The following is a 14,638-nucleotide window of genomic DNA, read 5'->3' on the forward strand; positions in this document are numbered from 1 at the left end:
CATGTACAATATATTCATATTTATTCAAGAAATAAAAATGTTTTTAAAAGACCTGAAATATATTGTTTCGCATTTGTATTATTTTATTCTTGATATTTACCTTGTTTATTAATCAATTTTAAATGGGTTTTCTGAAGTTTTCCAAGCTACCAATGGCTTCAATTAGGGTTAAGGGCCCAAACTAGGGTTAGGGTTAGGAAAACGGTAAGTCTGAGGGTAAAGGCAAGTTGACGGCTGTGTTCAGCAGCTTGAATAATGGTTAGGACACAGGTTTGTTAATGATTTTGAATGAGTCAAATATTTTCTACTGTAGCATGGGTACCTATGGCCATTAAAGACATCTGCAATATATTCATATTTATTCAAGAAAAATTTTTTTTTTAAATGACCTGAAACATTATTTTTCATTTGTATTATTGTATTCATGATATTTACCTTGGTTTTTAATCAATTTTAAATGGGTTTTCTAAAGTATTCCAAGCTACCAATGGCTTCAATTAGGGTTAAGGGCCCAAACTAGGGTTAGGGTTAGGAAAACGGTAAGTCTGAGGGTAAAGGCAAGTTGACGGCTGTGTTCAGCAGCTTGAATAATGGTTAGGACACAGGTTTGTTAATGATTTTGAATGAGTCAAATATTTTCTACTGTAGCATGGGTACCTATGGCCATTAAAAAATAAGCAATATATAAAAAATTTTTCAAGAAACAAATCTTTTTAAAAGACCTGAAACATATTATTTTTCATTTGTATTATTGTATACATGATATTTACCTTGATTTTTAATCAATTTTAAATGGGTTTTCTAAAGTTTTCCAAGCTACCAATGGCTTCAATTAGGGTTATTTTATTTGCATTACTAGAGTTTTAATCAATTAAATAGGCTTGAGTTAAAGCATTTAACGCTTACCATCGAGCTTGAATAGGGTTAGGACACGTTAAATGTTATGGATGAGTCAAAAACGGTAAGTTGGGTATAAGGCAAGTTACGGCAATAGTATTCAGCATTCGAAAAAAATGTTAGGAACAGGTTTTGTTAATGATTTTGCATGAGTCAAATATTTTATGTGCATGGGTTACCTATGGATTTAAATAGCATTATAAAATTTTTCAAGAAAAATTTTTAAATGGCTCATGGAACATATTTTTTCATTGGGTTTAGGGTGTATACAGTGAAGTCTAGGGTTTAATCAATTTACGGGTGTTTCTAAGTTTTCCAAGCTTAGGCTCATTGTTAGATTTTGAATGAGCAAATATTTTCTATAGAAGGGTACCATGCCATTAAAAAGGCAAATTGACAACTTTTTCAGCAGAAAAATTTTTTGAAAGGTCCTGAACTATTATTTTGATTTGATTATTGTTTCTGATATACTTGTTTTTAATCAATTTAAATGGTTTTCAAGTTTTCCAAGCACCAATGGCTTCAATTAGGTTAAGGGCCCAAATAGGTTAGGTTAGGAAAACGGTAAGTCTGAGGTAAGGCAATGCGTGCTGTTTCAGCACTTGAATGATGTTAGGACACAGGTTTGTTAATGATTTTGAATGAGTCAAATATTTTCTACTGTAGCATGGGTACCTATGGCCATTAAAAAATAAGCAATATATAAAAAATTTTTCAAGAAAAAAATCTTTTTAAAAGACCTGAAACATATTATTTTGCATTTGTATTATTGTATTCATGATATTTACCTTGATTTTTAATCAATTTTAAATGGGTTTTCTAAAGTTTTCCAAGCTACCAATGGCTTCAATTAGGGTTAAGGGCCCAAACTAGGGTTAGGGTTAGGAAAACGGTAAGTCTGAGGGTAAAGGCAAGTTGACGGCTGTGTTCAGCAGCTTGAATAATGGTTAGGACACAGGTTTGTTAATGATTTTGAATGAGTCAAATATTTTCTACTGTAGCATGGGTACCTATGGCCATTAAAGACATCTGCAATATATTCATATTTATTCAAGAAAAAAAAAAGATTTTAAATGACCTGAAACATATTATTTTGCATTTGTATTATTTTATTCTTGATATTTACCTTGATTTTTAATCAATTTTAAATGGGTTTTCTAAAGTTTTCCAAGTTACCAATGGCTTCAATTAGGGTTAAGGGCCCAAACTAGGGTTAGGGTTAGGAAAACGGTAAGTCTGAGGGTAAAGGCAAGTTGACGGCTGTGTTCAGCAGCTTGAATAATGGTTAGGACACAGGTTTGTTAATGATTTTGAATGAGTCAAATATTTTCTACTGTAGCATGGGTACCTATGGCCATTAAAACATGCAATATTTACAAATTTATTCAAGAAAAAAATCTTTTTAAAGACCTGAAACATATTATTTTTCATTTGTATTATTGTATTCGTGATATTTACCTTGATTTTTAATCAATTTTAAATGGGTTTTCTGAAGTTTTCCAAGCTACCAATGGCTTCAATTAGGGTTAAGGGCCCAAACTAGGGTTAGGGTTAGGAAAACGGTAAGTCTGAGGGTAAAGGCAAGTTGACGGCTGTGTTCAGCAGCTTGAATAATGGTTAGGACACAGGTTTGTTAATGATTTTGAATGAGTCAAATATTTTCTACTGTAGCATGGGTACCTATGGCCATTAAAGACATCTGCAATATATTCATATTTATTCAAGAAAATTTTTTTTTTTAAATCACCTGAAACATATTATTTTTCATTTGTATTATTTTATTCTTGATATTTAGCTTGTTTTGTAATCAATTTTAAATGGGTTTTCTAAAGTTTTCCAAGCTACCAATGGCTTCAATTAGGGTTAAGGGCCCAAACTAGGGTTAGGGTTAGGAAAACGGTAAGTCTGAGGGTAAAGGCAAGTTGACGGCTGTGTTCAGCAGCTTGAATAATGGTTAGGACACAGGTTTGTTAATGATTTTGAATGAGTCAAATATTTTCTACTGTAGCATGGGTACCTATGGCCATTAAAGACATCTGCAATGTATTCATATTTATTCAAGAAATAAAAATGTATTTAAAAGACCTGAAACGTATTATTTTGCATTTCTATTATTGTATTTGTGATATTTAACTTGATTTTTAATCAATTTTAAATGTGTTTTCTGAAGTTTTCCAAGCTACCAATGGCTTCAATTAGGGTTAAGGGCCCAAACTAGGGTTAGGGTTAGGAAAACGGTAAGTCTGAGGGTAAAGGCAAGTTGACGGCTGTGTTCAGCAGCTTGAATAATGGTTAGGACACAGGTTTGTTAATGATTTTGAATGAGTCAAATATTTTCTACTGTAGCATGGGTACCTATGGCCATTAAAAAATAAACAATATATAAAAAATATTTCAAGGAAAAAATCTTTTTAAAAGACTTGAAACATATTATTTTTCATTTGTATTATTGTATTCATGATATTTACCTTGATTTGTTTGAACGGTTAGGACACAGGTTTGTTAATTTTTATTGCATTTCTTTATTGGAAAAGGTCATTTTTGTCATTTTCTGTATGTGAAATTGAATTGGAACTATGCAAACATTAATTTGGCTGCTGATCTGTCTTTTTCGTCCCTGGCACATATTATTTTTTCTGTTGTCTTTTCTCCGCTGTCTACGTTCCTCTGTTGTGGAAAGATGAGAAAAGAGAGATCAATAGACCAGGAGCTTGCGTTGGTAATTTTCTGTCGCTCTTTTGATCCGCCATTCAGACAGCTGTCAACAATTAGTGCCTTTGCTGCTGATTAAAGAGGGACAAGGGTGGCCAAGACAGGTCTGACATGCCTGTGTTTCCCTAGATCTCCAGTAGGGGCAGCATAGGGCGTAACCTCTGCTGTAAAAATAAGATGGTCCAATATCTGTGATGCATCACTCAAATAAATGCTACAAATTGTGATAAGACTGGTTATGCCGTATTTACCCAGAGTAAATGCTTTGAGAATATTTAATTGGGCAACATAAATGCAATTAATTTTTTAAAAAGCGCTTAAAAGAAGTACACTAACTTTTCTCGCCGTAACCCCTGAGCTACGAAAAGACATTCTTGGCGCAGACACAGCGTCGCGCTTTTGCGCGTGAGGAAGGGGAAACGGAGTCGACGTTATGTGCGTGTGTTATATGCATCAGCATAATGGGAAACAGGCTCGTGAGCACCAGCGGTCTCAGGGGGGTTCGGTTAGACGTGTCTAGCCTGTCACACGGGGGGAGCCCTGGGGCTACCCGAGAATGCAGCCATTTTTCAGTAGGGGGGTGACGGTAACGGAAATGATCTCAGCGCTCTCTCCCTCGAGCGGGCAGGTAGCTTCCCTCACGCGCATCTCTTTCATCTCCGCTCGGCGAGCGTTCCGCAGACTTCCAATCATTTTCCATTACTTCTCATACGAATTACATCACGTTGGCCATTTTCTACAGAGTCTTATTAGTAACTGTTAATGGCTAATAGCTGTATATTATTTTATTTCCTAATTGTATGCCTATATTATGCATTCACTCAGTATTAGATGATATATCATGGTAGCACAATTCAATAAAGATGAATAAAATGTATTTTCAAATAAAAATAAATTATTTTATGCCTTTTTACTGTTTGCTCCCCAGGCTCCAGAGGCTCCAAAACCTCAAGGGTGGTTAAAAATCACCCTGTCATTTCCAACGATATCAGCACCCCTATTTCCGTTTGGATAGGGTTTATTGCTGGAGGCATGAGATTTAAGCCGTCGGTGACATCACCTCTTGCTCGTCTCTCAAGGAAAGCCAGTGTGATTTGCTCTGGCAGACATTGGCTGGCCTGCTGTGTGTTCTTGTGTTTAAAGCTTTATCATTAAATCCACGGTTTTTCATTTTCGGTCAGGGAAGTATCCTTTCTGCAGCCAGGGTTCATTGGCAAGATTTCAGGGTTTTCTTTATCTCTGTTGATCGCACATGGATTTAAATGCCCTTTCTCAAAATAGATCTGCTTTAGCTTTAAATTAATGTATAAACCTAGATTTTCTTATGATTCATATGTCATTGTTGGAATATCAAACATATTTGGTATCAGTACAAGTAAACACACCTGTATCCTAAAATATTACGGTGCTTTGCAGAGGAACAGTGGATATCATAAAACCTATTTATATAAGATCTTGGCCAATTGACTGCATGTGGCTGAGGATACCTGAATGAATACAGGCTTACTAATAGAAACTTAGGCCATATTGCACAACCAAAGTTGTGTAATGCGTCTGTTATGCCGTTGAACAGTTTTCATTTTGTTCAATAAAAAGCTTCTAAATTTAGCAAAAGGTGAAAAGCCATCAGTCGAATGACATCCTGCTGTTAGGGTTAGCTGATGATGATGATGAAGCATTTGGGGTGGGTAGACAAAATTTGGCGTGCTTGTGAGAAGACCACCATCCGGGTAGAATAAAGCAGATTTCAGTGGGGACACCACACCTTTCAGCAGGTGATCCAGACTGGGACCTTATTGCGCCCACCTGTGCTGCTTGTAACCACAGCACATGCATATGGATGAACATCTCATCCAAATGAAACCATCGGCTCTGGCCAGTGTTCACCTGGGAAAGATTACTCCCACTTTACCTGGGATCTCATACGGGCCTCGAGAAAGGATAGAAAGTGTGACTGAGGAACTTGCTCGCTCTACAGCTGCATCATGTGGCTCCCTGGTCACTGGTCCCAATTTTCAGGGCTGTGCCTTTGACACGGGGAAATTCAAACTGCCCGCATTTGATTCTTCCCTTTTCAGGAAGACTGGCCGTGCTGACATGAATCCTTCTGCTTTGCCTTCTTCTTCCTGTCAGAGAACCTGGCGAGGTCAGCTGCTGATGAAAATACGATCTGTGGACCAGCTGGGACCAGAACACCTGCAGACTTTCAAATGACATCATTGGCACGGTCAGGTAAATGGCAATCCCATTACAAACGGCTGGTCTGGAAAGCTCAGTCTTGGGTCCTAATGGAAGCATGTTTGCACTGTTTCTGTAATGTTACTGGATCATTAGTTGAGGTCACACCAGACTAATACACAAGGTTAGTGAGGCCTGGGTGTACAGGAAATGACCAGACCTCCAGTCCATGTTAGAGCGGTTGACTACATTAGAGAAACGGGCCCTCAATTTTCAGCTCAGACTTGGACTTGGATTTGGACTTCGGAACTGGAGACTGGATACTTGACTTGGTCTTGTAGTGAAGCGACTTGAGTACAACACGGAATGGGCTTTGCACTTGTTTTTTGCATGGTTGGTCACTCTGGAAGAGAACGTCTGTTAAATGTTAAAAGTGTTCTGATGTTACAGTAATAACACAATTACTGGACAGCTAAAGTTTTCAAAGCTAAGGTGGGCACAGAGGAACAGGAGGTAGTCTTAAATTTGAATTATTTAAATTAAAATTTTTAATTTAGGCCAGAGAGCAGATCAAAGTTCAACAGCGGTGGTGCCACAAAGACTATGGGGTATGGGGACAGAAGCAGTGGTGGATCAAAGAGACTACAAGGAAAGCACTGTAATTTAAACCAAAAATATATACGCAGAGAGGAACATCTGCATGTCTGTTTACAGGAATCCCCTCCCTCAAAGACCAGATCGCCCGTTTGCGGTCTCTTTTCAAAACTAATCTCTCGGTGTGTTTTCATAATGAGGAATTATCTTGCCAAGAGGAGAGTATGCTGCCATTAATCCAGGTCAGAATGACACGATGGTCATTTAAAAAAAAAAAAAAATCATTTTAATGTTTTATCAATATTCTAGTTTATTCCTTCTTAATCTTGTTTTATGTTTTTAACTTGTATAATTGACATTACCTTGCTTTTATTTTTCCCTTTGAGCTACATTCTGTATGAGTGGTGCTATACAAATACGAGCTATTGTTAATATTATTCTTCATATTATTAAGTGCTTCCAGGATGTATTATAGATCAGCATGTAGCTGGGAAAATTACCCTCTATTTTTAGTTTGACTGGTTGAAGTTTTTAGTGTTTACACTCTTTGGCAATCATAGAGGGGAGATAAATGCTGGAATTATATGTGCACAATATTGCGTTGCTATGGTTATTATAATCAGGCAAAAGAAAGCTTAGTATAGCATACATGACACTGACCTCAAATGTACACAGTATATATTAGCTCTCTATGAATTTGGCACATTCACTGGAATATATGCATGGATTTTTCTAAATTTCTTGTGAATGCAGTTTGGGAAAATGAAAAATATATATATTTTTAAATAATTTAAATTCCAAACTTTTCCCCCATACTCTTTTTTCCTGGAGGTGTGCGCGTGGAGGCAGTGGGGGGAGATCGGGTGAGTGTTTGGGGCTCTCAGATGTGCGGTTTGGGTTTTTTTGGAGGATTTACATCAGCGCGTTCGGTGAGAGAGGCACGCTTAGGCACTGGGAGTGCAGGGAGCCGAAAGTATGTTCTTGCGGGATTAGCCGTGGGTAAATATTTACTCTCCTGTTGTGGATGTGGAGCCACAGTTTGATGTGTGTACAGAGGGTCTCCCTGTTTGACCTCCCCCACACTATACATTCAGCCCTGGTCTTCGGAGGTTTTAACACTGTCAACATCGTCCTTCTCATCAAATAAATAGAACAGAACATCTGGAGGATAGGTCTAATCATAGAGTAGCCATCACCAGAAAGGAATACGTGGGCTACTGGCCTCTCCTGCGAGCCCTTCTGTGTAATTTCTATCTCCTCCATGCTGGACATCCTGGTCAAGTAAAGAGTACGGGTTAAGTGATAATATTATCATATCCTGTGTTTTCAGGGCAACGTAATTAAAAGCTGTAGATGTTTTTTGTCATGGCCTGTCCATATTATGTTATGGCAGTGCCCCTGCTTGCAGTCTGGTCTGGCCTGATTGGGTTGTAGGTCATGTAGACCAGAAACGCATCTGAGGCCAGGGCAGTATTCGTTGATGATCTGCTGGAATTCTCCAAGGGGAGAATATTGGATAATGCATCGTGTGCATTGAAAGGCAATTTCTTTTGTCTTTTTTGGTTAAGACATTCATCTTGGCTGCATTTTCAATCCAATTCTTTCAGCATAACCCTGTTCTTTAAATCTGTTGGCGTTATTTCTCATCCCACATATGCTCATAAATTATGAATACCACACTTAGCAAATAAATAATGCTGATTTATTGCCTGCATTAGACTGAATAAAAAGTACCCAAGGAGGAAAATGTGTAAATGTGAATACTTTTGCTGTGAGTTCCCTGGGCTGTTCATGTTATTCTTTGTAATTAATAAGAACTGAGAAACACAGACAGATTTTATACTCTGTCCGCTCAAAAGATGATACTGTACATCTGATACTGTTCTATAAACAACAGTCTCGTTAGTAACATATGAGCTTTCTAGACAGCAAGCTTAGTGTAAGTAATAAATTTAAATGCACTGTAAACAGAGATCTGTTACTGTTTTTATTGCTGCTGAGTGCCCATTTCAAGTTTTTCACGGTTAAATAAACACGCACCTCTATTGTAACTGTGATATATTGTAATGGATGACCTGATTAAGTAGCACACACAATGCAAACATAATGAATTAACATTCAGTATTACTGGTACAGCATGTCCAGAACATAATGAGGACATTACTCAGAACGAAGACTGTTCTTCCATGCTCAAGCCCTGTAGTTGCTGTAAAAGTGTATTGTATTGATTTAACTAGTTGTTCTGCTTATATTGGATTTGCTGATTATTTATTTAAGAAATTCAGGTTAAATATCTCATTAAACATTTCCCTACCACTGGTGTTACACAAAACTATTTTCGGGTTAATTACCAGCAAAACTCTCCAAATGCTTTGTGGATAACAAATCACTTTTAACCCTTTAAGGTGTAAGGTCAAAAACATGTGATAAGAATGTTCTTAACGGAACGTTCTAATGCTGATGTCACAGTCACTGCCAGTACTGTAACTGAAAGTAATGGGGTTCTAGAACACTGACTGTTTTTTTCTTTCACCTGCTCTTCAAATGGTTAAAAATGATGTTGATTTTATCAGTTCTGAACACCATTTTATCCCCAATGTCTCTGTTCTGCCATGACTCGGAAACGGCCATCACTGGGACCACCTCCATTGGTTCGGGGAGGGGGGGGGGGGGGAGTGCACACTGGCCTGTGCACCACTGGGGCATGCCCTGCCCACCACCATTTCTTCTGCCATGGCAATGGGCGCTGGCACTGCCCATTGGCATTGGGTACCACTGCGGTATGTACATGCTCTTCAGAGGTATACATGCCCCCTGCCAACCTAATCTGCTCCTTCTGGTTGGCACGACTCGCTGTACCTCAGTTTCTTATCTCTCCATATAAGGATTCATTATTTTTCAACTCCGTCCTCATTTACGATCTGTTTTGAAACAAAACCAACCGACGGTGACATAATCAACCACCAGGGAAAGGTAAATTTATCAGAAAAGCAACTTCCAAGATGTTGTGATTACATTGCAAAGATTAAATAACCCAATTGTTTACATCAAAGCTCGCCAGTGAGCCAGTTCTTGTTTTTTTTTTGTAGAAGAACAAGTAAGCTTTTATGCTCTCAGACCCTGGAACTGCAGACAGCCAAACAAGCCGACGTCAGAAAGCAGCTAAAAGCCCAGCTTTTAAAGTTAGCCTTCAGTTGCACCGGGTCCCTTTTATTGCTGTTATTCTTATTTTATCTTTAATCTGGTCTGTATATGTTTTTGATCTTACCTTTATGTGTTCCTGTCCAGTTCCTGGCCAGCCGAGCGTTTTCATATCCTCGCAGATATAACGCTTGGGCCCAAAAGCACTGCTTCTGAGGGTAAGCCCTCCCAAATTGCACAGAGGGGCACAGTTGATCCCTGTCAATGATTTAATAGGATGAATCATGATTGGGGGTGATAAATTCAGAATTCAGACTTGCACCAGTGGTCAGTGTTCCAACGAAGAACATTTTTCCAGAATGGAAAAAAGGGTTGAGCTTACATTCCACAATTGTAATATTTACTGGAAATATTGAAATATCATATGATTACAGGGGAAATAGTGTATCAGAAGTAATACTGTGCATGTTTTTTTTTTTTATCTTACAATTACTGAACAAATTACTATAGCTCTGGATAAGGGTGTGTGGCACAGAAATAAGTAAGAAAGAAAGTGCTGTTGTGTGTTCTGTGAATTTTGTTTAGTCCTTTAATTGTCATTCCTTATACATGTCTTCTAAATCAAAACAGACATGTGAATGAATACTGTAGCACGTGTTATGTTAATCGACAATTCCAAGTTTAAAGATGCTTTCTAACTCTCAGTTTAAGGAACCTATTTCATGGTGGTCATGAATTTTCACAGCGATGACATTTGGATACCGTCAACACGCCTTCATGAATTTTATAAACTGCTGCACTTGATCCCTTAAGAGGGCAAAGATGTTTCCACAATTTTCCAATAATAATAATAATAATAATAACAACTGAAAAAACGCAGAGATGAGTCACCGCAGACAGAGCGCGTTTGCTGGTGAACCTCCCGTGTTTGGGCCGTCGCATATTTCCCGGTGAAAGACTGGTGGAAAACATGTCCCGCTTGTTAACATTCTCCGATTCACTCCGCACTTGTGATCCCTCCTTGTGCCGGGCTTACTATAAATATTTGAGTGTAACTGTTGACACAAAGATAACACTGACAAATTGAGTTAACATTTCGGTTGTAGATTATTGCCTGGGCGTGGCGGAGGAGGAGCAGCGCCCGCGGTCCGCACGAGCGCGTCTGCAGCGGCAGCCCCAATGTGTTTAGTCTGTGTTTACACAGTCGCTCTTGAAGACGTCGCATTTCGCAGCTTCATTCCGTTTTGATTTATTTTGATTTATCCAAGCCCGGGAAAGACTCTAAAAAAAAATCACAGGCCCCAGTTTTCACTACGACAGAAGAAGACCTACATGATTAGTCTTTGGTATTAATCATTTGTAATGATTCAGTAAGTTTGGAGCGATATCGGGTCTCTGGATGAAATATGACTCCGATATCTTGACTCCGAACAATTTCCCAAGAAATGTTGGGAGTTTACCGTAACGTTATTTCATCCTGTTAGCAAGATAAAAAAAAAAAGAAAATAAAAAAATTCTGTTATTAGATAGTTCTGCTTGAATTGTTCTCCAGCCAAGCAAACGCTGTCACAGACAAAGCAAGACGGGTTCGTTTGGAAAGTCGAGACCAAAAAGCCGAAGATGCAAGGTTTCGGAACTTTGTTCTCTGGTGGATGGCGACTCGAGCCAAACGATACAGTGCATCCGTCTGCTTTACCCCCCTGATGAATGACACGGAGGTCTGGAGGAGGAAGTCTATAGATCACCTAGCAGCACACCTTGGCAGGCCCATGAGTGCTGTAAGTGAAAGCAAATGAGGCCCGAGCACGTGTGTGCTTCTCTTTAGTGCACAGGCAACGTGTTTGGAGGGGCAGCACGTCTGTGGAACCACGATCAAACAGGATGCAGTAAGGATATTTATTACATCAGTTTATAAATGAATTTTTCATGGAAAATAGGGGTCACATTACCGAATAGATAAAGCAGACAGTGCGGAGGGATGTTCTGATTACTAACGGGATGAATGATGTTGAAAGTGAAGATGGGTGTAATTGTAAAAATGACTTAATGAGTTTTAAGAATTTAGGTTGCAGGTTGATTTTTCTCCCCAATGTTTTTTCATTTCATGGCATGAACTTCAAAAACGTTTTGGAAGCATTGTTAATGCTAAAAATCTTTTAGACTGGCCATCGCATTTACAATGGCTTTTCAAAAACTTAGCCTCTTGCAAAAGCTTTTTATCATCATATCACTCTGTGTGCATGCACACACACACACACACACACATATTTAAGGCATTTTTATAAAAACTCATCATTTTATTTCCTGTACTGCTTATGACAAAAAATGACATGAACTGTGGCCTGAAAAGAAAATTAATGTCTGAGAAAGTGGCTTCAGACTCAAACTTAGAAAACCTCAGAACTGCAGAAACATCGCTATGAGTCAACACCACAAACTCAACAAACACGTCAAAATGTGACGAACCCCACAAACAAAATACCTCAGTCAGAAAGTGTGAAGCTCAAACGCCAGTTAGCCTGCGTCATACTCCCTGACCCCATGCTGTAGTGTATCATGCTGTACAGCTGCACAGAGTCAGAATAAAGTGGTCTAGGACTACAAGAAGCCAAGAGAGAAGGTGGAGAGAGCAGAGGGAAGAAAAGAAAGAAAGGACAGAAAAGACTGAGAGGAGACATTGGAGAAGAGTAAAGAATAGGAGAAGAATAGAGGAGAGAGAAGGTGAGAGAACTTCAGGAAACGTTGAGGAGTGATAATCATTAAGAGGAAAGAGAAGGGATGTGAGGTGGAAGGGAATTGTGGGATGTGATCCAAAGGAGTGCCCAGCAAAACATCCAAATGTACAGTACTCTGTAAGAGTCGATTTGACCCTGAACATTTGACTGTGTGAGAGTTGCAGAGCGGGCAATATGAACGCAGTGGCGCAGTGGCACAGTGGCACAGTGGCGCAGTGGCACAGTGGCACAGTGGGTAACACTGTTCTCGCACAACAAGAAGGTCCTTGGTTTTATGAAGTCAGATAATTACTGAAGGTAATTAAAAAAATTTAACTTTCCCAAATGACTCAGGCTTTGGGAAGGCCTCTTAATTGACATGGCTTTGATTCGTTTTGGCAAGAGGTTGTGCTGGAATCTTTGGGGTCCATGTGACTGGATTCTGTGTCAGTCTATGCTAAGCAACAGTCAGGGGCGTAGCTAGGCAACAGCGCTGCCCCGGCACAGGGCTGTTTGTGTTGTCACGGGGTTAATAAGACATCATGTGATGTCAAACCACTTGCTGTCCGTTGACAAATCTTTTCCCCTCCATGTGCTCAGCCAATCAACCTGTGGCACTGGTGTGACACAGCTGAGAGATAGACGGCCATTTCCTGAAGGAGATAATTCAGGACAGGCTGTGGAGGGTGGAAGAGCCCTGATTGCGTAAGTGTGTGCAGATGGAGGGAAAATAAGGACTTGTGTGTTTAATCTATCCCAACAGCGACAGGGGTAGATTCAACGGTGGTGTCACAGAGTCAGAACTTCCACTGGCTTTAAACCCCCATAGTCCCAGAACTGATATTCAGTGACATCGTTAAAACAAGCGCTGCAGGTGGCTTAGACCAGCAGCCCAGGTTTTATACAGCAACGCCGGTGGCGCCAGTGAGAAGTGGTTTAAAGATGGCTTCCTGATGTGTGACTACCATCACAGTCCCCTAAAGCACTGGCACTCCTGTGAAAAGTAAGCGAAAAGAAAATGGCTGCCCCAGGCAAATCAGCTGGAGCCATTTATTACAGAGAGAGAAACTTTTCACAAATGGCACCATTTAGTTGGCCTATATATGTTCTGAAAAAACTGCCTGAAAACTGCAAAAAACTAAATGCCAAAAACTTAAACTGCTCACTCTTGGCTATGTTAAAAGGCAATGATAAAGTATTTAGTCTGCTTCAATGTTTATGATCTCTGATCTCTGTATTTATTAATATTGCTTTGTGTCTCAAAAGGAGAGCTCCTTTCATCAGCATGCTAATGTAAGACTCAAAGGCAACTTTACTCTCTCTCTCACAAGTAAACTATGTAGACAAGCATTTGTTCTTTTAATCACTTTCTTAAAACTCCAAAATCCAAGACATGATCTCCACACATGCACAAATAACTTTCACCAACTTAAAAACAATAACAACAACAACAACAATTTGCAGGGGAGTGCTCACCCTTTAGGACCTTCTGAGCAAAGTTTGTGCCTTACAAAGCAACAGTTTATTGAGTAACACAAGGCCGTGCTGGAGTGATGAAATCCCGCAGCCTTAATCGAAAACACTAAATCGGTCTACAAGAGCGGCTATTGTCTTTAATGGCGGAAAAAACAAGCGCTTTTTGGAACTGAACTGACAGAAATGCCAGTCAAGTCGAGCGAAGAATGAGAAAATGATTGACACTGTGGTCGACAGTCTTGGTTTCCAGTGATGGTGCTGAATGTTTTTCTCCCGTTTCTGGTCAAGGGATGAAAGAATAAGCCACAGCCAATAAATTCTCTCACATTCTGTGGTTTTTTGCGACACATAAATACCTCGGTCATAACTGGATATGAACATGACACATATATGGTATGAGGCGGCAGCTTTAACACGCAATTTTTATTTTCTCTTTTGTGCAAAACAGGCCTACACGTGAGAACTATGGTCTTAGTGGCCTATCATGCATATCGTTTATTGGCATGCTGCCAATCTAACTTCAACTCAAGCAACTGCAAACCTTGCAAATGCAATTTGCTAATATTAGCATTTTATTCACAAGTACAGTGGCTTGCAGATGTGTTCAAAGCTTCGCACCGTTTTTAGGTTTTGTTGCCTCAGGTCTTGAAATGATACCACTTTTAACCGTTCTTTTTTTTCTGTGAATGTCTTGACTCATTTTTCACATTTTCATTTTAAATTAACAAAACTCTCCATCAAAATGCTACAATACTCAAATCATATATTTCATGCAAAAAAATAAAAAAAATAAAAGTGTGTAAATTTAATGCTAATTTGACCATATGCAATACTGGAAGCCTCCTCCACAAACTGCACTGGGGACATGCTGGCTGAAAATGCTGTAATTGCTCTCGTGTTTAGAAAGGGTAATTAGGGTGGCAGGA

The sequence above is a fragment of the Anguilla rostrata genome, chromosome 10, assembly GCF_018555375.3.
Source record: "Anguilla rostrata isolate EN2019 chromosome 10, ASM1855537v3, whole genome shotgun sequence".
Taxonomy (NCBI): domain Eukaryota; kingdom Metazoa; phylum Chordata; class Actinopteri; order Anguilliformes; family Anguillidae; genus Anguilla; species Anguilla rostrata.